The 27,497-nt window shown below is 44.0% G+C and overlaps 1 long non-coding RNA gene across 1 annotated transcript in view; it reads right to left on the bottom strand.

Annotated features, from left to right (window-relative positions):
• Window positions 1-652: 652 nt before the first annotated feature.
• LOC126253235 (uncharacterized) overlaps window positions 653-27,497 on the bottom strand; it is a 1,041,980-nt gene continuing 1,015,135 nt past the window's right edge. Inside the window, exon 4 of the long non-coding RNA XR_007545925.1 lies at window positions 653-708. This is a non-coding gene — a long non-coding RNA (uncharacterized LOC126253235). The remainder of the gene's footprint in view (window positions 709-27,497) is intronic.

The raw sequence follows: 27,497 nt of genomic DNA, 5'->3' as shown, positions 1-27,497 counted from the left end.
CTGTACTGGTAATTCTCATCGTCCACTAACAACCTACTGGTTGTACTGGCACACACTGAATGACTAGCCAGCCGCAGTGTACTCAAGGAACACACAAACACTCTGTAAGCAAACGTAACAACACCGTTTATAGCAAGTACGCAGGCTAAATGGCACAAACCGGTGTCGGTGTGGGAACTTTTCAAAATAAGATATCTCGTGAACGACCCGAAATAGAATCCTGCATCAAACACCGCTGAGATCCTAAAGGGCCTTACTTGTAGTTTGTTAATGTCAATAAGCATTGTTACATTTAATAAAGAGGAAGTTCACACAAAAAATACACTTTCTAAGCATTATTACAACCTGTTGATTGGCTAAAAATCAGAGCACCTGAATACCATCCCATTCTGTGAAAACCACACATCAGTATCACTTTCCATTTCCGTAATATTTGGGGTCTAAGTTTCAGGTGATTCACCCTGTATAGTGGCTTCTATACTGAGATATCACATTTCTCTTACGAGAGCATAGCGTCGTTTTAAGATACAAACATTTCTAGCGAATAGATCAACACCACCATGATAGCACGATGGTATAAGATAATGAATTATGTCGTTTCCTCTGAACATCAGTGCTAAACCATTAGAGTAAGTTAAATGGCGTTGTCACTTACCTTGTTAATTGGAATCCTCCTCCGCAGTTACATTCTGCAACCGCACAGTGAATCTGAAACAAAGAAACCTTTGATTAAATTACTGCTTGTCATTTCATACGGCATTACTTTCTCCAATATCGAACATAAATGTCTGATTTTGCAGCGGCGTCGAAGAGGGAAATACGTACACTGCACAAAAGAAATATAAATTCACTCCTCTGAAACCCCGTCGTTTTCTCCCCTTGAGTTCAGAAGTTTGATATTTCGCTCAAAAGTGCCTACAACCCTCGTGTGTAATGGTGCCAAAACGTGGCTCCCTGCGTCACTCTCGTCGTTTCACACAGCAATGTGTCGCCGCATGTGTAAAAGGCAGGTGCTCAGAAGTTCATATGAGGTGTACGTTGTTTTGTTGGATTAACCAATGTTCCACCTTTGCTCCAACCTTTCTTTTTCAGAATTGTAAATTGTAAAAGGATGGATTAAGTCACAACGTAGTTTATTCAGCTCTTAGTGTAACAGCATTCTGTTTTCTATTACTGATGTTAGTTTGCTGATTTCTCTTACATTTTTAACTTTGGGCCAAATACATACGTAGTTCTTTTTCAGAATTGTAAATTGTAAAAGGATGGATTAAGTCACAACGTAGTTTATTCAACTCTTAGTGTAACAGCATACTGTTTTCCATTACTGATGTCAGTTTGCTGATTTCTCTTACATTTTTAACTTTGGGCCAAATACATACGTAGTTCTTTTTCAGAATTGTAAATTGTAAAAGGATGGATTAAGTCACAACGTAGTTTATTCAGCTCTTAGTGTAACAGCATACTGTTTTCCATTACTGATGTTAGTTTGCTGATTTCTCTTACATTTTTAACTTTGGGCCAAATACATACGTGGTTACAGCCCTTGCGTGTAATGCCAACATTAAAGTACGGAGGCAACTCAGCGTTTGCTTGGTGACGCATAACAATTTAGGGTGGAGTGACAAGTCTGCACTTCACGAAGGAATAACGGGCAATAAGAAGTAGAGGAATTTTGGAGGCAAGCGAACTCGAGTGCGATGAATGTTGTTTGTACTGTAAACAGTGATTCATGAGGTAGCCTCTACCACACACCGTACTTCGGTTTGAGTTTAATGTCAAGATACACACTTACATTGCAAAATTACGCCTGCAAGAGCAACGAAGAGGAAATGTGGCCGTAGAAACCCCCTAAAAATTCCATTTCTGTCTTCGAAATGCTCAGGTACTCCCGTAATACACCTTTAAGTCGCTGGATTGAGGCCTTCAGGACAGATGCTTTCGATATCATTGCACATGCTACAACAGTGCGATGTTTTAAATGATTTTGTACCTTTAGAAGTTGTGCATAGATTTCATCTTTGAGTTTACCCTAGAAAAAAAGTCCAGTGGCGTCAAATTATGCGAACCTGCAGACCAGTTGTTAACACAGTCACGACCTAACTAGCAAGCAGGGAGGAGATGGGTGAGCATCTTCCTAGCCAAAAGCGAGTAGTGAACCAGGCATCCACCTGTTTTCAACACAAATATCTAGGTATTTCAAGTAATACTGCCTTTAGGAGAGCCGGTAGCGCTTCGATAGGAAACTGTGGATGTCTTTTACTCGTTACGATTCTTCAATGAAGTAAGGGCCAATCACATACACTTGCCTGACCTAGTACGGCTTCTCAATAACTTACATCTTTCATTTTTAAGTGATATGTATACTGTTCTGCTGAGACATCAGAATGGGTGACAGAAAGCATCTTCTGTAATCCCGCAGCTTAATCTGCTGGTAAAGTGACCCATAAGGATGGGAGATGGTTGCGCGCAAAATGCGAACAACACTGGGCTGATTTACACTGCCGGAAAAAAATTAGTACATCCTGTCAGAGGTTTCCGGTTCACTCAAGATTTATCGTTGCAACAGTGCATATGGAGTACATGACATGATTACACTCACAGATCAACAGCACAAACGGTTCTGGGGTACCAGGTATCGACTCCTGCTGAAACGCCCGTCGGGACTCACGAGCCCTCTTATCTGTGCTGTGGTAGTTCTACAAGCTGCCATTGCTGCCCTTACAATACGACGGTACTGGCGGGTGTCTGTGGTCCGTGGTCGCCATGAAGCTCGTCTACGTGTGAGAGAAAGTTCACGTGACTACTGATACCAGCATCGTTGCACAACTGAAGCAGCACGTCCAGCTCGTGCGGCAGTTCTCCGGAAGGTCCAGCTGGCCATTTGGAAGACCACAAATGAACCACTTTCAAACTCCGTCAGTTGGCTTTAGGAAGCAAGATTGCCACTCCGAGGCTTGGCTGCCTGTTTGCTTCACACGTTTGCACCGCACTGAACCTTCCGGCTGCGAGCATTCCATATCAAAGGGTAGACACAGGTGGCGCTCTGGTAGCTATCCCACTACGCTATCTGTTGGTGGACGACGTCGAAACCATTAACAGTATATCTAATATACCCCATGTAGCATATGACGTCATCGGAACAAAATAGACGTCGTCTTTCCAGGTGAACTATTTTTTTCCGGAGTGTAGTTCAGAATCACACTTAATCTGGAGATTATGAGAAACGTCGAACATTTCTTACGCTTCACTCGTTGCTGGCTAGTTTCTTTCCCTCTGCCTCGTGTTCCAGTGCCTTTCCATAATAATTTTTTGTACATTCGCTGAATTGTCGTTCGTCTTGGACACCATCTATCGGGATAGCTTTGTGCTCACAACTTCACTGTTTTCTTCACGTGGTCTCTGTATTCTCCAGAAGCAGCATGTCTACTCCTCTTAGTCTGTAAAGACATTCATTTTTTCAAAGTTATCAGTACTCGACACTCGTGAACGACATGGACGAGATGAAAGATACATTTTCTTTGTGCCTCTTTCATACCAATATAGCGGCGGCGCAAAACTGTCTCCTCCTTATCCGATGTGAAGCGTTTCCTTATTTTAGTGTGAAATCACGGACTTCCGCATAAGACGTCGGCCGCTGTAGCCGAGCGGTTCTAGGCGCTTCAGTCCGGAACCGCGCGACTGCAGTGGTCGCAGGTTCGATTCCTGCCTCGGAGATGAACGTGTGTGATGTCCTTAGGTTAGTTAGGTTTAAGTAGTTCTGAGTTCTAGGGGACTTATGACCTCAGATGTTAAGTCCCATAGTGCTCGGAGCCATTAGTACCGCATAGAACAGCAAGAAGAATTTCCCTCATGTTGTAGTCATTTTCCCAGAACACGAGTCACAGCTACTGTAGTTCAGAATGCAGATCGTCCTCTTCAGAAATTACGCAGTTCCATCTTTGCATCGTTCTTCTTAACAACAGGGGCTTTGCAATATGGTACATATCAAAAAGACGTTGTCAACATACTGAAGGAAATAAGATGGACGCTACACCGCAGAGTTCAGAGCTTGTTTCCCTATATACCCCGTGCAGAACGTTACCACACAGTCTGTCTTGTGTCACATGCATCATAAATACTAACAAGAATACTCTACTACTCAATCGAAGGGAAGAATTAAAATGTATTAAAATGTACTGGTAGATTATCTTTTGATTGTAATGAACTGTGTGTACAGTCTTAAACGGAGGCTAATGACAGAGTGCAGACATAGGAAAAGCAACGAAAAATACACAGCAGTAGTACATTTGGCGTATGCTCTAGAAAACATGGAACTGAAAAACTAGTTTTCCTTTCACAGCTAGAAAGGTATCAACTACAGGAATAGAAGGGTAAGTAATACTGATGGAACAGTTCAATAGGCCAAAATCAGAAAAGGTTTAAGTCAATGTTGCTCATTGTTAGAATTTATTTTAACTGTATGTTGAAGTCAAAGAAAGGCTATTTCAAAGTGGGAACTGCTTATCGCGGTCAGGTCTTGTAAAAGCAGGGCGTTTTATTAGAATTTCGTAGCTATTACTTAATTCAGTGACGGTCTACAGAAAAGTGTCATAAAAAGAATCCATATCAGACATAACCAGCAGGTACCATCTACCATCTAGGAATATTGCTACCCGTGAAACCAGTACTGTAAATGTCATTACTCGATAGATGAGCATTTCCCTCCGTTTTAAAAAAACTGTATTTGGAACGTTTTCCGTCTCCGAGAATAGCTAATCATACAGAAATATGCAATTTAGTGCATTAACTAATGCACTTGAACAATAATGTATACGGACCTAGCATGCTGCCTAAGGGAAACACTTTGTGTCTACGTCGTTTTCAGATGAAATGTTTGACAGGAAATAAAAAATGGTCAATAATAAAATACCAAAAGAATTAAATACGAATTCCAAGCAGCTTCACATGTATCTACAAGCTCTTGAATGTCGCTCGTCAAATTACGTCTTAAAGACGGTTTGTTGATGATTCTGTAAGACTCTGTAAGTCCATCTTTTCATAGATGATTGAGGTACTCGGCTGTTCGATACAGAATGTCAAATTAAACGCTTCAGCCGTCCTGTTTCAAAACTTACGAGGCGTATTCAGAAAGTAAGGTCCGATCTTCCACGAAATGGATACCACAGTGAAAATCAAAAGTGTTTTACGAGGTGTGGCTAGAAAAAAACCGGACTAGTACTGGTGAAACAATAAAACGAATGCAATAAGGCTGAAAGTCGCGTGGCCTGTCACGTGACTCTCGCTCCGCCTACTGCTCGAGTTTCATCTGCCTCCTGCACTCAGTCTGCCCGTGGCGTCTGTTTTAAGTAGTTGACGTTTTGTCTGTGCGTCGGAAAATGTTGAGTGTACAGAAAGAACAGCGTGTTAACATCAAATTTTGTTTCAAACTAGGAAAATCTGCAAGTGAAACGTTTGTAATGTTACAACAAGTGTACGGCGATGATTGTTTATCGCGAACACAAGTGTTTGAGTGGTTTAAACGATTTAAAGATGGCCGCGAAGACACCAGTGATGACACTCGCACTGGCAGACCATTGTCAGCAAAAACTGATGCAAACATTGAAAAAATCGGTAAACTTGTTCGACAAGATCGCCGTTTAACAATCAGAGCAGTGTCTGAGTTAACAGGAGTTGACAAGGAAAGTGTCGAACAAGTTTACCGATTTTTTCAATGTTTGCATCAGTTTTTGCTGACAATGGTCTGCCAGTGCGAGTGTCATCACTGGTGTCTTCGCGGCCATCTTTAAATCGTTTAAACCAATCAAACACTTGTGTTCGCGATAAACAATCATCGCCGTACACTTGTTGTAACATTACAAACGTTTCACTTGCAGATTTTCCTAGTTTGAAACAAAATTTGATGTTAACACGCTGTTCTTTCTGTACACTCAACATTTTCCGACGCACAGACAAAACGTCAACTACTTAAAACAGACGCCACGGGCAGACCGAGTGCAGGAGGCAGATGAAACTCGAGTAGTAGGCGGAGCGAGAGTCACGTGACAGGCCACGCGACTTTCAGCCTTATTGCATTCGTTTTATTGTTTCACCAGTACTAGTCCGGTTTTTTTCTAGCCACACCTCGTAAAACACTTTTGATTTTCACTGTGGTATCCATTTCGTGGACGATCGGACCTTACTTTCGGAATACGCCTCTTATTTTATTTGGCTACCAGATTAGGCACTTTACTTCGCCATCTTCAGGCCCCTGACCAACGTATAGGAAGATTCCACCTCGGTACTGATCAAAACAAGAGACAGCAATACTGGTATTAGTAGATTGCTGCTTGCTATAGTGATACATTCAATCACCATCGTCGCGCGTGGTAGTCGCGTGGTCTTAGGCGTCCAGGTAGGAAACCTGGGTTCGAATCACGGTCCGGCACAGATTTTCACTGTCGTTATTCCAGTATGCAGCTGATGGTGGTCCATAATTCATGAATTTATTATCTGTTGCAGACCAGTGGTTCAGAACCTGCGTCCTGAAAGCCACGGCTGTTACTACAGTTTGGTTCCAAGTTAGCGTGATGTGTCCCACTGTGTCACGGTTTGCAACTGGCGGCTAGTAAATCAACCTCTGCTGCAGCTATTATTTCTTGATTGCAGGTATCCTTTCTATAATAGAACATACTGCGCAGTACTCCTGGCAGGTAAATTTCTTCAATTACAGCAATCTCGTTACAACCTCGGCGTTCCGTGATCTACGGAGCGGTTCAGTACCTCAAATAGAGACCCGTTTAGGGTAGCACTTGCTAACAACAGCCACAGTCTGCCACGTTTCTCTCGTCGTCAGTCTGTCATCGGAGACGGATTACTTCGTGGCGTGAATGCCCTGCTCAAGGCGTCACGAAAAGCGAATTCCCAAGATAACACCAACCTCATTCTAAGCTGTTGCTCCTACCGATTACAATTAATTTGCTAAATATTTACAAGATGATTGAGATAGAGTAGTTGTTAAGACAATTAACAGAAAGCGCTGTACTTCACGGCTCTGATAATTGATATAGTAGCAACTGACGCAGGACGAGTACCAGTATGTTTTGTCAGCTATATAATGCCTTCAATCTGTATGCATATACGAAGATAAATCGATTCCTTACCACAGGAACAAGCAAGTAAAACAATGTGTTTTGCTCTTTGGGTTTGCTACAAAAAGAACGACGGTAATTTGGGGTGATCCTAATAATTGCTACATTTGTAACATATTTCCAGGACCACAATGAAATAAACAAACTTTTAACTAGCATGTGTGGTTTTCTAAGGAGTATGGACTGCGAGTAAATTAGAGACGAAAGTAATGAGAAGTATAAGGAATGAGGACAGCGAGAAACTTAACATCAGAATTGGTGATCACGAAGTAGATGAAGTTAAGGAATTCTGTTACCTAGGCAGCAAAATAAACCATGACGGTCGGAGCAAGGGGGACGTAAAAAGTAGTTTAGCACTGGAAGAAAGGGCAGTCCTGGCCAAGAGAAGTCTACTAGTATCAAACATACGCCTTAATTTGAGGAAGAAATTTCTGAATTTCTCAGAATGTACGTTTGGAGCAAGATTGGAGTTTCCCAAGTAAACTTATCGAACTGGTACAAATGATCCTCACCAGCACAAAATGCCAGGTAAAGGTAGAAGGAAAACTTTCTAAAGAATTTGAGGTAAATTAAGGGTTAAGACAGCGTGATGTATTACCCACGCTACTCTTCAACATAGTGTTGGAGAAAAGGAATAAAATCTAGGATAGCTGCAGGAAATAGAGCTTACTGGGCCTTGACCAAGATCCTTCAGCCACGTAGCCTGAGCAGAAAATCGAAGGTGACTGTCTATCGAACAGTCATAAGACCGGTGGTAATGTATGACTCAGAAACATGGACAATGACTGTAGCAGAAGAAGAGCTCTTGAGAAGATGGGAGAGGAAAATATTAAGAAAGATTTTTGGAGCCGTGTATGAGGCGGGGCAATGGAGGATAAGGAGAAACAAGGAATTGGAAGAACCGTATAGAAATCCTGACTTGGTGACTGAAATTAAGCGTAACAGAATAAGATGACTGGGCCATGTGGAGCGGATGTCAGAGGATCGAGCTGTCAAAAAGGTTTACACAGGAAATCCAGGTGGCAAAAGGAGCAAAGGGAGACTCCGGAAACGATGGTTGGAGGATGTGGAAAATGATTTAAGAACGATTGGAGTCAGGAGATTGAGGAAATGAGCAGAAAATCGCCAGGATTGGGCTGTGATCATCAGAGGGGCCAAGGCCTTACATGGGCTGTAGCGCCGAGGAGTAAGTAAGTAAGTTTGGAGCACAGTGCTGTATGATAGTGAAATATAGACCGTGGAAAAATCGGTAAAGAAGAGAATCTAAACATTTTAGGTGTGGTGCTACAGAGGAATGTTGAAAATTAGGTAAGGGATGAGGAAATTCTCCGGAGGATCGACGAAGAAGGGAATTTATGGAAAACACTGACAAGAAGAAGTTACAAGGTGGTAGGAAATCTGTTAACATATCAGGGAACTACTTTAGTGGCACTAGAGGGAGCTGTAGAGAGCAAAAACTATTGAGGAGGACAGCGATTGGAATTCAACCAGCAAATAATTGAGGACGTAGGTTGCAAGTGCTGCTTTTAGATGAAGATGTTTGCACAGGAGAGGAATTGGTGGCGCGCCCCGCCAGACCAATCAGAAGGCTGATGAGTGATGAGTCAAATAAAAGTAATAAGGATTATTTAATACACTCAACAACAAAACAAAGTACAAAGTGAAAATCTTAGGCGCAACATGGGCATAGAGCAGGACACAACCCTCAGTGAAAGAACTACATACAACAGCAAATTTATAAATAGACGGAGCGTCAGCTGCTCTCCAGCAATCGAATTAAAATATAATTACCGGTAGACCGTGAGTCCCACGTAATGAAATGTAACAAACACTAGCACGCCAAGTAAAGTTCACAAGATTCACCCAAAACCGATTCAACCTTTATGTTCCTCAGACATAGATGTCACAAGCAGTCTTTCTTTTTGAGGAGCTTGTGCGGTGTCATCTGCCCATACAACAATACAAGCCTTGCAGAAGTTTCCCACATTATGTGCGTCCAGCCGACATGTATGTGCAGCCACCCTAATCTCTTTGGTCAGCAATCAGCATGTGTGCAGAACAGTGCTTAGTGCATGTTCTACTGTTAAATCGTGTTGTACGGAAGAATCAATAGGAGATTTAAGGTCTCGTCGAGGAGGAAGTAACGGGTGGACAAACAAGCGTAGATCAAGTATGGTGATGAAAAAAAAGGAAAGGCAGGTTCGGCCCCCTGCTGCAAGTCTTCTTATTGGAAACCATTTCGGTGACTTGCGCATCGATGATGATGAAATGCTGATGAGGACAGCATACACATCCAGTCCCGAGCGGGGAAAATCCCGATCCGGCCTGGAATCTAACCCAGTGAACCGTGATCGAGAGTCAGCAATGCTAGCTAGCCACACGGAATGTTGACGATGGGATGGAAATAAGTCGTGTTTATTTTACAGGAAACATCCCACACTTCACCTTAATCGACTTAGGGACACCACAAAGATGGTTCTGAATGTTTGCCGTCTAGCAATGTACTGGGGCTACACATAATATAATGAGCCAGAACGCTATGACCCCTGAACACGGCGATAAATAACGCTGCCTGATACACGTGACGTGGGAAGGACCCAAGAGGACCAGAGATGAATGGTAAATAATTCTAGCGACTATACGGGGCGCAACTGGGGAAACGCACTGGCACATGCAACTTTGACTAAAGGCAGTTTGTTTATCTTGGTTGCAATTGGCCTGCATTCTCTCCACGACCGCCGGCCACTGTGGTTCAAATGAGCACTATGGGATTTAACTACTGAGGTCATCAGTCCCCTAGAACTTAGAACTACTTAAACCTAACTAACCTAAGGACATCACACACACCCATGCCCGAGGCAGGATTCGAACCTGCGACCGGTCCACTGTGACCGAGCGACCGAGCGGTTTTAGGCACTTCAGTCCATAACCACGCTGCTGCTACGGTCGCAGGTTCGAATCCTGCCTCGAGCATGGATATGTATGATGTCTTTAGGTTAGTAAGGTTTAAGTAGTTCTAAGTATAAATGACTGATGACCTCAGATGTTAAGTCCCATAGTGCTTAGAGCCATTTGAACCATTTTTCTCTCCACGACGAACCGCCACAACCCAACCCTGTACAGAAGTTGCCCTCCACCCCGGGTCCACCTAAGTTGGTCCCAGAAGAGAGATCAACAACGCCTACATCCGCCATTCACAGATGTAGAAGACGACTCCTACAACCGCCGTACGTGGATACGGAAGATGACTCGACCACACCAGGGCTGCAGTTACGACAACATTCGGTCGGTTGAGTGCAGTCTTTTTGTTTGTTTTATTTGACTGTGAGTATCATGTAGAGTCAGAGTATGTGGCATCTAGTCGCCGACACATTTCTGTGCGTGTGTATATAAGAATGTTAGTTTAGCAGTATATGCTATTATGTAGCGATTCAGGAGGTGAAGTTGAGGGCTCCAAGGAGTTTTCATTGTTTTCAGTATATACAGTAGAAAATACGTGTAGCCGCTCTTTAGTTCTCGTAATGTGATTTTGTTTTGCTGTTTTGTTCTATTTGTTGAATAGATTTTTCACGACGCCAGAATCTCAGAACTGTAGAAAATGTGTGTTATCTGCGCCGCCCATAACGGGCAGTGGTGTTGAACGAGGAATACGCCTCGTTATGTAAACATGTAAAGTAGTGAGAAGTGTTGAAATAATACCACGTTTGGGTGTCTTTGCCTTTTATATTTTCGTAACAGACAAAGGGGAATTACGTTTGGACAATACCACAGGAGCGGAGTTTTCAGAGTTACGGGGGTCTATCAGGGAGGAAATATTAAAGGGTGTAAGTGACGAGGTGGATAAGATACGAGTGGACAATGCAAAGTTGTCTAAAAGGCTGAAAGCACTTCGCGCAAGGGAGAAGGAAATAGTTTTTCGCAATTCTCCGGAATATGAGGATGATTTGCGGAGGAGGTTTGAAGAAACAAGGAAGGAGGCTCAGAGGGAAAGGAAGAATGGAGAGGAAACAAAGATAATGGAGAAGAAGAAAGTTGAAATGGAGGGGAACAACCTATGGATAGGTTATCTGTTCACGTAAGGTATTCACCTACCGTTGGTATAGTTAAAGCTGTCAACTCTGTGGGGAGCAGGGCTAAAATTTAACGTTTGGTTGGACTATTCTAACAATGGGCAGTTAAGATAACAGTAATGACTCCCAGGAAAGTGCATATTCCTGAGAGTTTACTCAGTGCGGGCTGCACTAACGTTGTTGACATGAGTGGGAGTTAGAAGCATCAGCTCAGATACCATGTGGAGTAGTAAGTATGAAATAGCTATAGCGTCTGACGAAGTAAGTATGTGCTGTACAGGAGCGAATAAGTGGGTAGTATGACATATTGTAGCAAGTCTAGATTATTTCACGAGAAAGTCTAGTAGATATTACAACACACACAATTTTTATTAGTAATTTATTAATGCCTGAGGATGGAAACTATTTAACTTTGGAAACAATTGTCCTCATTGATGATACTGTAGCTGACACAATATTTAACACTTCGTTAATTATAGAAAGATAACTTCACACCAGAGTCTAACTGTCTGTAACTTGATAATAAGTTCTGAATAGCTGTTCTATTAGCATGCAGCCGGATCTGTGCTATGACGACATTGTCGTCGTAAGTGATGATTACATAAAGACTGGCTGAACGGCAATCCACTCCGACATAAATAACTTTCCATCTGCGGCCCCATAAGGAAAAACATGGGGGCGTGTCTATTCCGACGTTTCCGATTAGTTGACGTGTCTGGCAGCGAGTGGCGTAGTGAGATTCCAGCATTTGAGTGAGACCTCGTTCTGCGGGCGACTCAACAAACAGCGACATGGGTGATTTAAGTGCAGTAGAATTTGCCCCACTGGGTGACAATGGGTGTTGTTTATAGACTGTGGAGTCAGGTCCAGATGTAGAGGAGCGTAAATATGCTACTGATTTTTATGTCATGCAGAGTGGAATCGTAGCCGACGATGATATTTTAGATACTCCGGGAACTGCACAGGAAGCTGTTGATGTTGACAGTTTCTCTGCAGATATTGTGGAAGAAACGGTACCGACACATTTTCTCCCTCAGAAGAAGGGTGAACGCAGGAAAAGGAAGAGGAGACGTGTTCGTAAAGTTAACGATCGGGCAGACAAGGCAGAATCTTTTGAGGAGTGCATGTCAGATGTTCGGAGTCTAACCGTAGCAGGAGCACTGGGTCACGGGCTTCCAGAACAAGCTGCTGATCGAGCGAGGTGGCGCAGTGGTTAGTACACTGGACACGATTCGGAAGGACGACGGTTCAAACCCGCATCCGGCCATCCTGATTTAGGTTTTCCGTGATTTCCTCAAAATCGCTTCAGCCAAATGGCGAGACGGTCCCTTTAAAGGGCACGGCCGACTTCTTTCCCTAACCCGATGGGACCGATGACCTCGCTGTTTGGTCCCTTCCCCCAAATCAACCCTCCAACCAATCAAGCTGCTGACAATCGCTGCGAGCTGTTTTACAACGCATCCACTGTATGATGTGCAGGGTGTCGCAATATGGGTGAAGGGTACGATCAAACCTAAGACTAACTAGTGTCTCAACATCACGCCAAAGCTGGCTTTCGGTGAAAATTAGAGGGACGACGTTCCAGCTAGTGGAAACTATCGCATGGAGGTTCGAATACCTTAAGTGATAAATCGAGTAAACTGCGAAGAAAACCACTGAGGCTGAAGTCGTATAATATAGTGCAATAAGGCACAAGGAAGTTGCTTTTTAGAAATTTGTGTTAAGTTCCTTTGGGACCAAATGGCTGAAGTCATCGGTCCCTAGGTTTACACATTACTTAATTTAACTTAAACTAATTACGCTAAAGTCAACACACACACTCATACCCGAGGGAGGACTCGAACGTCCGATGGGGTGAGCCGCGCAGACCGTGGCCTCAGAATGCGTGGCTACCCCAAGCAGCGGAACACGGATAACAGAACTCCATGCATTCCGAGAGAAATTGAGTTTGTGCCTTGTACTATAGTGAGACGGATAAGTGGGGCTATCTATCGACGTATTGTGAGTGGTAGTAGCATATGTAGTTCCGTCTTTGTTGATCCATTGTGGGAGAGGGACAGCGGTTGGTAAAGTACTTAACAATGAAATTCGACAACAGCTGTGCAGTTGAGATGTTCTTTTATTTCATTTTTACTGTTGGTTTCGGTATTCCATTATGCCATCTTCAGGCCCCACATTAACCTCTAAAAAATAAACGATATTGGCATGCTGGGCCATATGTTCCTGGATGTCGTGAATTCTAAACCGTATCGCAAGTGCTTCCTTTGAAGATCTCCAAGAGTGCTTTGAAGGAAGTACTTTGTATATGGTTTAGAATTCACGACATCTAGGAACATATGACCCAGTATGCCAATATCGTTTATTTTTGAGATATGGATATGGGACCTGAAGACGTCATAATGGAATGTTGAAACAGGTAGTAAGAAAAAAATAAAAGAGCATCTCAACTGCACCTCTGTTGGCGGATTTCATTGTTGAATATGTAGTTCATGTGTGAGGATATATTTGGGAATATATTTTCAGGGAAAGGACGGGGAGAAAATCTGTAGCGGGGGAAAGATCTGAGTGATGTTCCAAAACAACCACTAGACTGTAGGGAAGCAGCCTACTCACGCCGTATAGAATTCATATGCTTTCCATTGTGTGCCAGCCTAGTCCACTGTAACTAGCTATGACGTCATGAATGTTGCGCAATACCTTAAAAGTAAAGTAAATAATCTGAAAAGTTAATAGCATGTCAGGAGTGATGCTAAGATGATAATGTGTTAGGTTTCAGTTTAGTACCTTTAACGGTTTTCCAAATTTGGACGTTGTACGTAAAAATCATCGGCGCAATACGAAGGAGCTAGAAACTTCAAAACTTATATTCGGATTCCTTTTCATTGTAATTTAATGGAAACAGCATGCTGGATCTCACAAAGTAATATTTTGGTTGAAATTCATGATTTTCTGTTTTTGTATCCTAAAAGTAGGTAAGCGAGGTAGATTAAGTAAGTGATTAGATAAAGCTAGGATGTTTGGATTTAGGTAGAATGGAGATACGCTATAATAACAAAGATGTGAGAAGTTTCCAAAAGGTAGCTATAAAACTATAGCTGTAGCGTCTATCCAAAGGGCAATTTCAGAGCTCATCTATTGCGTGCAGTGCAACTAAAATAATTCTCTCGCCAAAAGTATTTAACCTAGCCACATCAGAATTTTATTATAGATACTTACCTGTATACGGATTGCACAATTAAACTGAGAGCTTCATCGGCCTTCAGCGAATGAAGCAATTAAGTACTTAGTAACTTGAAGTGGTGCTCTACTAGCCCCAGCGGCTAGTCAGGAAAGCAAATTTTGTCGGCTGCGCTTTCGGCGGTCCGCACCGCGGCTATATAAATAAGAGCACTGCGAGCTGGATTCAAGCCCCCAGTTCTCTTCTAGATTCGTATCAGCGAGCACTTCGTGTCGGAAGCCGCGTCACGACTGTGCAGTTGCAAGGAACAGCCTTGGATGCTGTATTACCTAACTCGGGATGCACGCAACAATGAGTTTGCATTGTGGTAAAATTTTAATTGCGGAACGACCTCAGTGATTTATTCTCAGTTTGCTTATGTTGTATTTTCACTTGTCGCCACAGGACAGACCTTCTACCATTACTAGTTTGGCGTTTGATGAGTATTAACATCAAATTTTGGAGAGCATTCACTTTGAACATTTACATCGATAACGATTATTGAACAGTTTCGTTATCTAGGGATAATAGGATCCACGTAATAGACTCTGAACAGCTCTGATAGTACAAGAGCTGATAGTAGCATTGCTTGGGTAAGCATTAGTCTGGATCTTTACACTTTATCGTTTTCAGAATATAGTGAAAATTATTATAGTTAACTGCATTTTCTATGAATCCCAGACATCATCCTAAATCCTCAGCGTAATGAACTTCAATGATCAATAACTTTATTTGTCCATCAGAGTGGGCACATTGAACATTAATTAAGGCATCACGTTTTTGTGAATCACTTTCTGGTTGCCAACATTATAGTTAGAGAGCCTGTGTTGAGAACGGCAACAATAGAAAGTTTTCCACCCGCCGCCCCACAAGACAGACAAAAAAGAAACTGAGTATAAGAGATGATAGAATCAGACCACGTATGGTTAAAGGGGATTTGTTAAGAAAAATATAGAGAGAAAAACTTTGGGGTATTATTTTAGTTTTTAAGTGAGTAGTAAGAGACAAATGTTGTGTGCAACATCATTACCTCACAAATAGTGATAATAAAGGCACTATTGAGCAGGGGTTGCGGCCGACACAAGCAGAGGTTACATCGTAACATGTCTAACGCAAGATGACAATAGCCGTTGTGAGGCGGATTGTTGTATTTATGAGGACTGTTCATCTGTTAAAAATGACAGAGGGAGTTCTAAACTATTAGTTGTGATGAAGATTTGGAATAATTATGGAGTGAGTAAGTATGAGCTAGGAGCCAGAGGGTACAAAGTTATAGAGGCCGCCTAGTATTTGAGAAAAAAATTGTAAATAGAACATTTTTTGTCTATTTACGCAGAGTTTTGTAGGAGACCAATCCAGGATAGAGACTCAGGGACGAATGTCTCGAAGGAGGAAGATGTTGTAACATCGCAACTATTTTTTGGGCGAAACTGCGGAATCTGACAGTTCAGCCGCAGCAGTTGAAGGAGCCTCAGGCGACCGCCGAGTGCTGAGGTGACGACATGCCGGTTGTAGCAACATGGAAGTTTATGTACTACGCAACGGGCCAGGCCAAGCACTGCAAGCTTGCCAGTACTGTGGTAAGACTCGGCTCTTACACACCGAGCCGAGCAGTTTCTAAATCGCTGGGCCACGAATTAGTTGCTCCGAACAGGGCTGGATGCAGTGCGTCGCCACAAAAATTGTGCCTCTAAACCTTATAAATGACTGTAATTTTTAGCAGAAATATCAGCAGCCCGAAAGCGACTACCATAATGAGAGGGCCATGCCAGGCACCAGAACAATACTGAACAGCCTTAATCATCGTGCCATCTTCTAGTACCGAGTCCTACTTCCTCGACTTGGTACCTCTCCACTGGCGGGCCACCTTCAGGTTAACTCCATAGCAATCAGACTCCTACCCTGGAAGGCAGCAGGTAGGTCCACCCACAATTCTGCGCTGGTAAGGGCGCCTTGGCGCCATGCACTGCCACTCACAACGAGATCCAGCACCGGATGCTGTCATCTCCTGGAAATATTATGGCAGTCTTCCGCACTGCGAGCAGCTACTCTGCACCTAAACAGTGTGCGCCGCTTAGAGAGCTGCCTGTGTCAGCAAAAATGCCTCTGAGCTCTATGGGACTTAACTTCTGAGGTCATCAGTCCCCTAACTAGCCTAAGGACATCACACACATCCATGCCCGTGGCAGGATTCGAACCTGCGACCGCAGCGGTCGCGCGGTTCCAGACTGTAGCGCCTAGAACCGCTCGGCCACCCGGCCGGCCTGTGTCAGCATTCACGGGTGCAGACATCAACGCCCACTATCCTGCAGCTAGCCGCCGCCACACACCACGTGACATCCTCACCACATTCTGAGAGCGGTCGTGGACAACGAAACACGATGCTACGAGCGTAGTCGCATGGACTTTAATAAAACACTATTTTTATGTTTATTTGAGGTGCCATCGGCTGGCATCCTCTCCACGACATACCGCCACAACCCAACCCTACACAGAAATATTGCTTCATCCTGGGTGCTCTTCAAAGCTGATTCAGCAGTGTTATTCAGGCCAAGTGCAGCTCAATGGAGAGCTGGCTTAGTCAGTCTTGCTACTGGAGCAACCCTGCACAGTCCAAAACCACCTACAAGTACAGTAATGTTTTGTTCCTACTGTACTATACCCACGCAGTAAGTAAAATTTTGTTATTCGCTGTCCTTCCTGGTGTAGCAGGTTCAATGACGAGCAGTGTAGTTCACTGGCGATTCGAGCTCGCGATATCTGCTTCCTGAAGGAAAATGGTGTGAGGAACACTAGTCAATGAGTAGGCAGTTAAAATTATGTGTGGTGTGATAAGAAGCGTCATACAAAAAGAAACCAGGAAAGCGTGGTACTCAAGGTATTACCAGCAAACCCCCCCCCCCCCCCTCTCCCTACCAATTCCAAATTCCTTAGAGAAATGAACTCCAGTGTATAAAACAGCTTCAAACATCTCATACTTTACAAATGAGTTAATGTGTTAAGTATTTCACGTTACGCATAAGACCCAAAAAAAGCTAGTTTCTCACACATCTCAATATTTATGACGCTGTACCTTCTGAACTATGTGTCGTACAACGATATAATTTAGCAATTACATTCAGTGGTATATGTTACTGTATACAAAATGTGTTGCGAAGAGAAATAAACGTCTGATACAGAAATTTAATTGCACGAACAGCAAAAAATTGTAAGCGGTACATTTTTTTCGTTTATTTATTTTATCGGGTCGTGAGGGAGAAAAAGTTTTGAAACCGTACGAAATTACGTATAAAATTCGTTGGAAGTTGCTGCCTGCCGTGTCCCAAATTTATACGGACATCGGCTTATCGCCATAGTCGACACAACGTATGGCCCATCTCGTTTATTTGTGTTGCTTTTATTGAGGAAACTGCGTATGAATTGTGTTTATTATTAGAATAGTACTTGTACGTATTACTGCAGAAACGGGAATCATTTTCCCTGTTTCAGTCGCTGACTAACGAGGGCAACGCGTGGCGCATCGCGAGAGCGAACCAGGCCGCGTCGTGTCTATCTGGCCGTCACTCATTGCGGGCCTCGAGGCGAGCAAGCGTTGTCCACAGAATTCACGCAATGAGTTACAAAATTGTGAATAACAACACTCAACACTCAGTAACCATTCAAATTATCGTAAAAATTATAACAACTAAAATGTCAAGTATGGTGAGCTGTTTCCAGAAGTCGCACAGCTGTATGTAGTCGCTTTATTCGCAACTATGGGTTTCACGTCAATGTAAACGCATCTTCTGGTTTCATACTATTCTTTTTTGGATGATATTTCCCGTGTACTTATAGTAGACTTTAATTAATTTTTAGGTGTTTTATCCCCGTTCAAAGTAGTGTCGCATACCTTATTCATTTTTGCCCCGCGTTTTTCTTGGCTTGGCTCATTCAGCAGTCACGCTTTTTAAATCTGGCAAGCACCTTTTGGGTGTAGTCAGTTTTATTACGACAACCTACCAGTATGGTCTGATTCTTAGAGTGCATAACTTCCCGAAAACTCAGACTTCGTAACTGTCCATCTAAATTTTCATCATGTACAGTAGTTATTGTGAGTACCAGTCATCATTTTTTGTTGAATGCCAACACTATGATTCTGTATTTATAAAATTTCTAAAATTTCACACAGTGGTTTGTATTCTTGACAAAAAAATGTATCTATACTGGCGTGAAACCGAAAGTTGTGAATAAAGCGGCTTTTGGAAACACATCAGTCATTACTTTTTAATTGTTATAATTTTTGTGATAATTTGAATGGTTATTAAGTGTTGAGTGTAGTTATTCTCATTTACAGTGTCTCTGAGCTGTGGTTGTCCTCCCCAGAAAGTTGTCTACAGTTACAAAATTGTTGTGCGAACTTTTATTTTGAAACTCCTTCATCAATATACACTACTGGCCATTAAAATTGCTACACTAAGAAAAAATGGAGATGATAAATGGGTATTCATTGGACAAATATATTATACTAGAACTGACATGTGATTACATTTTCACGTAATTTGGGTGCATAGATCCTGAGAAATCATCACCCAGAACAACTACCTCTGGCCGTAATAACGGCCTTGATACGCCTTGGCATTGAATCAAACAGAGCTTGGATGGTGTGTACAGGTACAGCAGCCCATACACCTACACGATACCACAGCTCATCAAGAGTAGTGACTGGCGTATTGTGACGAGCCAGTTGCTCGGCCACCATTGACCAGACGTTCTCAGTTGGTGATAGATCTGGAGAATGTGCTGGCCAGGGCAGCAGTCGAACATTTTCTGTATCCAGGAAGGCCCGTACAGGACCTGCAACATGGGGTCGTGCATTATCCTGCTGAAATGTAGGGTTTCCCAGGATCGAATGAAGGGTAAAGCCAATGTAACGTCCACTGTTCAAAGTGCCGTCAATGCGAACAAGAAGTGACCGGGACGTGTAACCAATGGACCCCATACCATCACGCTGGGTGATACGTCAGTATGGCGATGAAGAATACACGCTTCCAATGTGCGTTCACCGCGATGTCGCCAAACACGGATGCGACCATCATGATGCTGTAAACGTTTTGCCATTCGTGCGCCCAGGTTCGTCGTTGAGTACATCATCGCTGGCCCTCCTGTCTGTGATGCAGCGTCAAGGGTAACCGCAACCATGGTCTCTGAGCTGATAGTCCATGCTGCTGCAAACGTCGTCGAACTGTTCGTGCAGATGATTGTTGTCTTGTGAACGTCCCCATCTGTTGACTCAGGGATCGAGACGTGGCTGCACGATCCGTTACAGTCATGCGGATAAGATGCCTGTCATCTCGACTGCTAGTTATGCGAGGACGTTGGGATCAAGTACGGCGTTCCGTATTACCCTCCTGAACCCACCGATTCCATATTCTGCTACAGTCATTGGATCTCGGCCAATGCGAGCAGCAATGTCGCGATACGATAAACCGCAATCGCGATAGGCTACAATCCGACCTTTATCAAAGTCGGAAACGTGATGGTACGCATTTCTCCTCCGTACACGAGGCATCACAACGTTTCACCAGGCAACGCCGGTCAACTCGGTCAACTGCTGTTTGTGTATGAGAAATCGGTTGGAAACTTTCCTCGTGTCAGCAGTTTGTAGGTGTCGCTACCGGCGCCAACCTTGTGTGAATTCTCTGAAAAGCTAATCATTTGCATATCACAGCGTCTTCTTCCTGTCGGTTAAATTTTGCGTCTGTAGCACGTCATATTCGTGGTGTAGCAATTTTAATGGCCAGTAGTGTACTTCATGTTATGTAAATTAGGTGAACAATAAATAGCTGTGTAGAACTTTATTTGCGTATTTCTTACAGTTGATACAGTGCAGTGATAGAATAATTTGAGTTTAAGCCTTAAGTACCTGTGTCTTTTCTCACCAAGTTACTTAATTCTCTTGCTGAAGAGGCGAACCTGCGCGAAGCTTAGTTAAACATCCAATCGAAGCAACGAAGTCCTAAGCAACAGATCATTACCACACTAGGGAGGAACACTACAGCCCTAATACTCAAATACTGGTTGAATAATGTACGGGTAATTTACTCGCTTTGAGTTACGCTGCCTCAGAAAATGAACACAGTTTCCAAGTTTAGTACTTGACTTACTGTATTAAAGCCTTAATGTAAGAACGTAACTCCTAATGAGTAGCCTGTGACATCATTTTAAAACTGAAAATTAGGTCAGTGATAATATGATACTAGCTGAACAGCCGGGGTTGCCCTTTTATGTATTTATTCTAATATTCTATTAATCCACCTTCTTCTCTATCTCCTCCTTCCCCCTCTGCCCATCTGCTCCTCCACCTTCTGACCATCTCCTCCTTTCCCCTCTGATCAAGGCCTCCTCCCCTCTATCTCCTCATCACCTCTAAGTCCATCTCCTATGACCTCCTCTGTTTGTCCATCTCGTCCTCCCTTCTGTCTGCCCAACTCCTCCTGCTCCCTCTCTCCGTCCATCTCATCCTCTGTGTCCGTCTTATCCTCACCCACTGCGTCTATCTTATCCTCTGTCCTTCCTCTGCCCATCTCCTCCCTTCTCAAAGCTCTTCCTCTTCCCTTTCTCTGTATAATTCCTTCTCCCATCTCTCTCCATCTCCTCATCTTCTCTTTCCCATTCCTCCTCTCTTTCTGTCTCATCTTCCCTCCTATCTACGTCCATCTCCTCCTTCCCTCTCTCTGTCTAACTCCTCCCACGCCCCGCTTCCTCCATCTTTTTGCTCCTATCCCGATATCCCGATAGGAAGCTGCAGTTTCCGTTTCACGCAGCTCGATGTTAATACACCATATCTCCTGAAATATGTATCGTACGGTGATATAATCTTGTAGCTATATTTAGCGGCATATGTGGATACTGTCTGCGAAATATGTTGTGTATAGAGCCGTAGTTTTTCCCTCATCTCAGTGTTTATGACTTCATATCTGCTGAACTACGCTTCGTGCAATTGTACAATTTTGCAGGCACTTTCAGTGGTATATGTTAACAATGGCTGCAAAATGTGTCGAATACAGCAAGTAGTAAAGAAGTAATAAAATTAAACGTCATGCCTGATACGGCAGTTTCGCTGCGTGAACAACTAAAATTATTAAGCGACAGGTTTTTTTATCATTTTGCGAGGTTTGTCAACGGGAGAAACATCGTAAGGGTTTGAAATTAAGTATAAACTTTGCTGAAAGTCTATAAATGCTCCGATTCTCAAATAGTGAAGTCTTGATAGATAGGTGGTTGTTGCTTCCACAGTGATACTTTCCAGGCAGTAAGCGATATGCGTACCAAGTCTAACTGAAAACGGTCCGGTGGTTTACTAGATGTGGAACATACATACATACAATTTTATAATGCACTGTTTCGAAAAAAAATTAGTAGGCTTGGAAATAAGATGTGGACTTTGATTCGATGATGGGGTACGACAACTGGGGGATATTAGATTTACTGGTAATTGTTTCAACGTTGTCCCGCAACAGATAGTGAAGTGTCATAGCTATCAGAGCGGCATCTGTGTTTACCTTTCAATAGGTAATGCTCACAGCCAGAAGGCACAGTGTGGTCGAAATGTGTGATGCAAGCAGGCAACCATGACACGGGGAGGCAATCACGCTTCCTACAGCCAACTGAGGAAGTGTTAAAGGGGTCAATTTGTAGTCACGCGAGTGGGCTGATGGCCCTTTCGGAGAATTGAGACACAAGATGGACGCGTTGCCTCAGTTGTGCAACGATGCTTGTATCAGTGGTCACGTGAATGTCCCGCACCCGTTGACGAGGTTCTGGACGTTCACACGGGACAGACGCTCGCCAGGATCGTCGTGTTGTATTGCAGTGGCAGATGGTACAGCTACCATAGCACAGATAAGAGGGCTTTCGAGCCCAGACATGTCAACAGGAACTGTTACGAACCTGTTATTATCAGTAGAACTAAGGACATGCACACCTCTAGCCTGCCTTCCACTCACGCCCCAGCATCAACGTTGACGGCTCGACGCCGTCAGAGAGTCACTTGGAAGATGGAATGAACGGCCGTGGTCCTGAGCGATGAAATCAAAATCTGCCTGTACGCAAGTGATGGCCGTTTGCGCTTACGACGTACATCTGGTGAGCGCTGCCTCGTAGAGTACATTCTTCCAGGAAACACTGGCTCCACCACAGCCTTACGGTCACGTGTCCGATAAGGTACAACTTTCGTCCTCCTTTGGTGTTTCTGGAGGGAACGCTAACCAGGGCTTGTTACGTGCATAATGGTTTTAGACTCATTCTTTTGCCTTTCTTGCAAGAGGAACCTGAAGTGTTGTTTCAATAGGCTAATGCTCGCCCACCACTGCCCGTGAAACTCAACGTGCTCTGCGAGACGTGCAACAACTTTCCTGATCAGCACAGTCTCCGGACTTATATCCAGACGAGCGTGTGTAACCAGGGCTTGTTACGTGCATAATGGTTTTAGACTCATTCTTTTGCCTATCTTGCAAGAGGAACCTGAAGTGTTGTTTCAATAGGCTAATGCTCGCCCACCACTGCCCGTGAAACTCAACGTGCTCTGCGAGACGTGCAACAACTTTCCTGACCAGCACAGTCTCCGGACTTATATCCAGACGAGCGTGTGTGGGATATGACGGGACGAGAAGTGACTCGTGCGACTCGTCAACCAACACCTCTTCCAGAACTACGTCAACAGGTCGAGCAAGGGGCGGTATAAAACTTCCAGGCAAATTAAAACTGTGTGCCGGACCGAGACTCGAACTCGCGACGTTTGCCTTTCGCGGGGAAGTGCTCTACCAACTGAGCTACCCAAGCACGACTCACACCCCGTTCTCACAGCTTTACTTCTGCCAGTACCTCGTCTCCTACCTTCCAAACTTTTCAGAAGCTCTCTTGAGAACCTTGCAGAACTAGCACTCCTGAAAGTTGGTAGAGCACTTGCCCGCGAAAGGCAAAGGTCCCGAGTTCAAGTCTCGGTCCGGCACACAGTTTTAATTTGCCAGGAAGTGTCGTATCAGCGCACACTCCGCTGCAGAGTGAAAATCTCATTCTGGAAAGGGAGGTATATCGTATCCCTAGGACAGTATTCGCCAACTGTACGATCGACTGGAAGCCAGAGTCAGCGACTGCACTGCCGCTCGTGGAGGCTACACCATTTGCTAATATGGATGTTTCAGTATGGGTCGATAGCTGGTTCTTCGAAACCGCCTGTGCTACGGATCTGTAGATGTAACCATTTATTGCACTGCATATGCACTGTTGCTGGTAGAAGCCGACCTCGGGGAAGATCAGTTTGGATTCCGTAGAAATATAGGAACACGTGAGGCAATACTGACCCTACGACTTATCTTAGAAGCTAGATTAAGGAAAGGCAAACCTACGTTTCTAGCTTAGATAAAGCTTTTGACAATGTTGACTGGAATACTCTCTTTCAAATTCTGAAGGTGTCAGGGGTAAAATACAGGGAGCGAAAAGCTATTTACAATTTAAACAGAAACCAGATGGCAGTTATAAGAGTCGAGGGGCATGAAAGGGAAGCAGTGGTTGGGAAGGGAGTGAGACAGGGTTGTAGCCTCTACCCGATGTTATTCAATCTGTATATTGAGCAAGCAGAAAAGGAAACAAAAGAAAAATTCGGAGTAGGTATTAAAATCCATGGAAAAGAAATAAAAATTTTGAGGTTCGCCGATCACATTGTAATTCTGTCAGAGACAGCAAAGACTTGGAAGAGCAGTTGAACGGAACGGACAGTGTCTTGAAAGGAGGATATAAGATGAACATCAACAAAAGCAAAACGAGGATAATGGAATGTAGTCGAATTAAGTCGGGTGATGCTGAGGGAATCAGATTAGGAAATGAGACACCTAAAGTAGTAAAGGAGTTTTGCTATTTGGGGAACAAAATAACTGATGATGGTCGAAGTAGAGAAGATATAAAATGTAGACTGGCAATGGCAAGGAAAGCGTTTCTGAAGAAGAGATATTTGTTAACATCGAGTATAGATTTAAGTGTCAGGAAATCGTTTCTGAAAGTATTTGTATGAAGTGTAGCCATGTATGGAAGTGAAACATGGACGATAACTAGTTCAGACAAGAAGAGAATAGAAGCTTTCGAAATGTGGTGCTACAGAAGAATGTTGAAGATTAGATGGGTGGACCACATAACTAATAAGGAGGTATTGAATAGAATTGGGGAGAAAAGGAGCTTGTGGCACAACTTAACAAGAAGAAGGGATCGGTTGGTAGGACATGTTCTGAGGCATCAAGGAATCACCAATTTAGTATTGGAGGGCAGCATGGAGGGTAAAAATCGTAGAGGGAGACCAAGATATGATTACACTAAGCAGATTCAGAAGGATGTAGGTTGCAGTAGGTACTGGGAGATGAAGAAGCTTGCAAGGTTAGAGTAGCATGGAGAGCTGCATCAAACCAGTCTCAGGACTGATGAGCACAACAACAACAAATGCAATGTTGCAACAAAAATCTTCACTGAATTGGAAACCTCTAAATAAGTATACCATTTTTTTTCCGGCAGTGTATGTGTGGTTTCCCAGAACCAATTTTTGTTGCCCTGGAAGCTGTTGAATAGGCGTTCTGGAACTGGGACTGGGACGTAGACTGACCGTTTTAGTCGTTTAGTAATACAGATAAATGACTGATTAACTTGTAAAATCGTTCCTCAGATGGTGGACGTGATTATGAAGGTGGTGACGCGAGAGTAAAGGTTACGTTCGCTTTGACTGCAGCACGACACCCGGCTGAGAGTGGGCGCAGCACACCGCACCGCACGGCACACACGTGCCCGTCTCCACGTAGCGCCCTCAGCCCTTTCTTTGCAGGGCAACGCGGCGCTGTTAACAAGGAGCTACGGAACCGCCCCCGCGCCTGTGGCCGCCATTAGCGCGGGAACAGGCCTCCCTGCCCGTTATTAACTCCGTCCGCTTCCCCTCCCCAAGCGAGGCCTAATGAAACGACCCACACGGCAGCGCCGTCTCCGTAGGGCCCTCCTCTCGTCATATCCCTCGCTATTTTCCCTGTCCCTTTCGCCACGTAACGCACTTGGAGATAGATGCGCAGATTGCAGATGGGTTCAGTGTAGCAACGTCCCGACCCACTCCACGCAGCCTATTCTCATTTTGCGAGCTGTGTCGTTTCGTATAAGAACCTTCATTTTCTTAAGAGCTGGCAAAGGTATCATGGCGTATTACGAGAAAATTGGCATCCTAGTACTTCACATAGAGATTGAAAACACCCATTCTACGAGATCTTTGTAATTACTGCCATCCTATCAGTTCGGGATTAACAGGGTCAGAGAGGGCTTGTGTCTTAGTTACAAAAACATCTGTACTAATTGCCCTTCAGAAGCAAGGCACTGACAGTAAACTATGGAACACAATGTATGTCACAATTCTATTACAAATTTCTGGGGATTGTAGAGGAGACTTAGTAGATAAAGTTGTGGAAATCCATCGTTCTCGTGGACATGGGCAGCCCCTGATGAAAAACAAAGAAAACTAACCGCCACAGCCGTATCATCTAAGAAATTTATTTCAGTCGACTAGTTTCGGCGCAAGATTTACGCCAACTTCAGGTCCTCTATAAATCATGGCCCATGTATCGTAGAACCCGCATTATGTTAGTTGTTGCGAATTGTGAACATCAGGAGTGTAGCTCTGCAACGTGCTGTCATCACTCACACGTTGTAGAGTATACAATCCACGACAACTACATCTACATGTGCACCATACTCCGCAAGTCACCTAATGGTGACGTCCGCCCCCGGTAGCTGAATGGTCAGCGTGACGGATTGTCAATTATCTGGGCCCGGGTTCGATTCCCGGCTGGGTCGGGGAGTTTTCTTCGCCCAGAGATTGGGTGTTGTGCTCTCCTCATCATCATGCTATCATCCTCGTCGACTGCAGGTCGCCGAAGTGGCGTCAAATTGAAAGACTGGCACCCGGAGAAGGGCCTGCCCAACGGGGGACCCTAGTCATACGATTAAATAAAATAAACCTAATGGTGTGTGGCGGAGGGAACTTTCAGTACCACTATCTGATCCCTCCATCACTGTTCCACTCGTGAACAGTGCATGGGGAGAATGATTGTCGGTAAGCCTCTGTATTGGCTCTAATTTCTCGAACGTTCTCCTCGTGGGCCAAGGAATGAAAGTACTCTTTTGATTTATAATTGTCCTGAGCATGGCGTGAGTGTTGCGCTGAAACTAGTCGATTGAAATAAATTTCTTTAATGATACGGTTGCGGTGGTTCATTTTGTTTATTTAGTAGTGAAGGCTTTGACAATGAACCCATGCCCAGAAAAGTACCCTTTGCGCATAAAATAAGTTTGGAGATCGCGTAACTTTCAAATCTCCCGCTGCACGGTACGCACACAAACTGAGAAGAGGGCGCCGTCATCAGACCCTATTGTAACTATGACATAAAATACCATTCTTGTCCGACTACAACAACGGCTGCGAGAAACTGGTACGTTCACAGTTAGGCGGGTTGACTGAGATGTTCCACGGACTCGCCGCACTAGTTTGGAGAGGTTGTCCATGGCCTCGTAACAGAGAACCAGACGGCGAGTACTCCAAACACGACGCTGCAGAACACCCAGGTGTCAGAGCTCATTGTCTTCGCTGTGTGCTTACCGTGAAGCTGGAGGTTTGAAAGTGATCCGACTTCCAGACTTATTTTACGTCCAAACGGTACATTTCTGAACATGGGTTCCTTAACAGAACTTTATCTCCTATATACACTCCTGGAAATTGAAATAAGAACACCGTGAATTCATTGTCCCAGGAAGGGGAAACTTTATTGACACATTCCTGGGGTCAGATACATCACATGATCACACTGACAGAACCACAGGCACATAGACACAGGCAACAGAGCAGGCATAATGTCGGCACTAGTACAGTGTACATCCACCTTTCGCAGCAATGCAGGCTGCTATTCTCCCATGGAGACGATCGTAGAGACGCTGGATGTAGTCCTGTGGAACGGCTTGCCATGCCATTTCCACCTGGCGCCTCAGTTGGACCAGCGTTCGTGCTGGACGTGCAGAGCGCGTGAGACG

The sequence above is a fragment of the Schistocerca nitens genome, chromosome 4 (assembly GCF_023898315.1).
Source record: "Schistocerca nitens isolate TAMUIC-IGC-003100 chromosome 4, iqSchNite1.1, whole genome shotgun sequence".
In the NCBI taxonomy this organism is placed as follows: Eukaryota; Metazoa; Arthropoda; class Insecta; order Orthoptera; family Acrididae; genus Schistocerca; species Schistocerca nitens.
The sequence above is the reverse complement of the archived record's forward strand: the minus strand, read 5'-3'. Positions and strand labels throughout refer to the sequence as shown.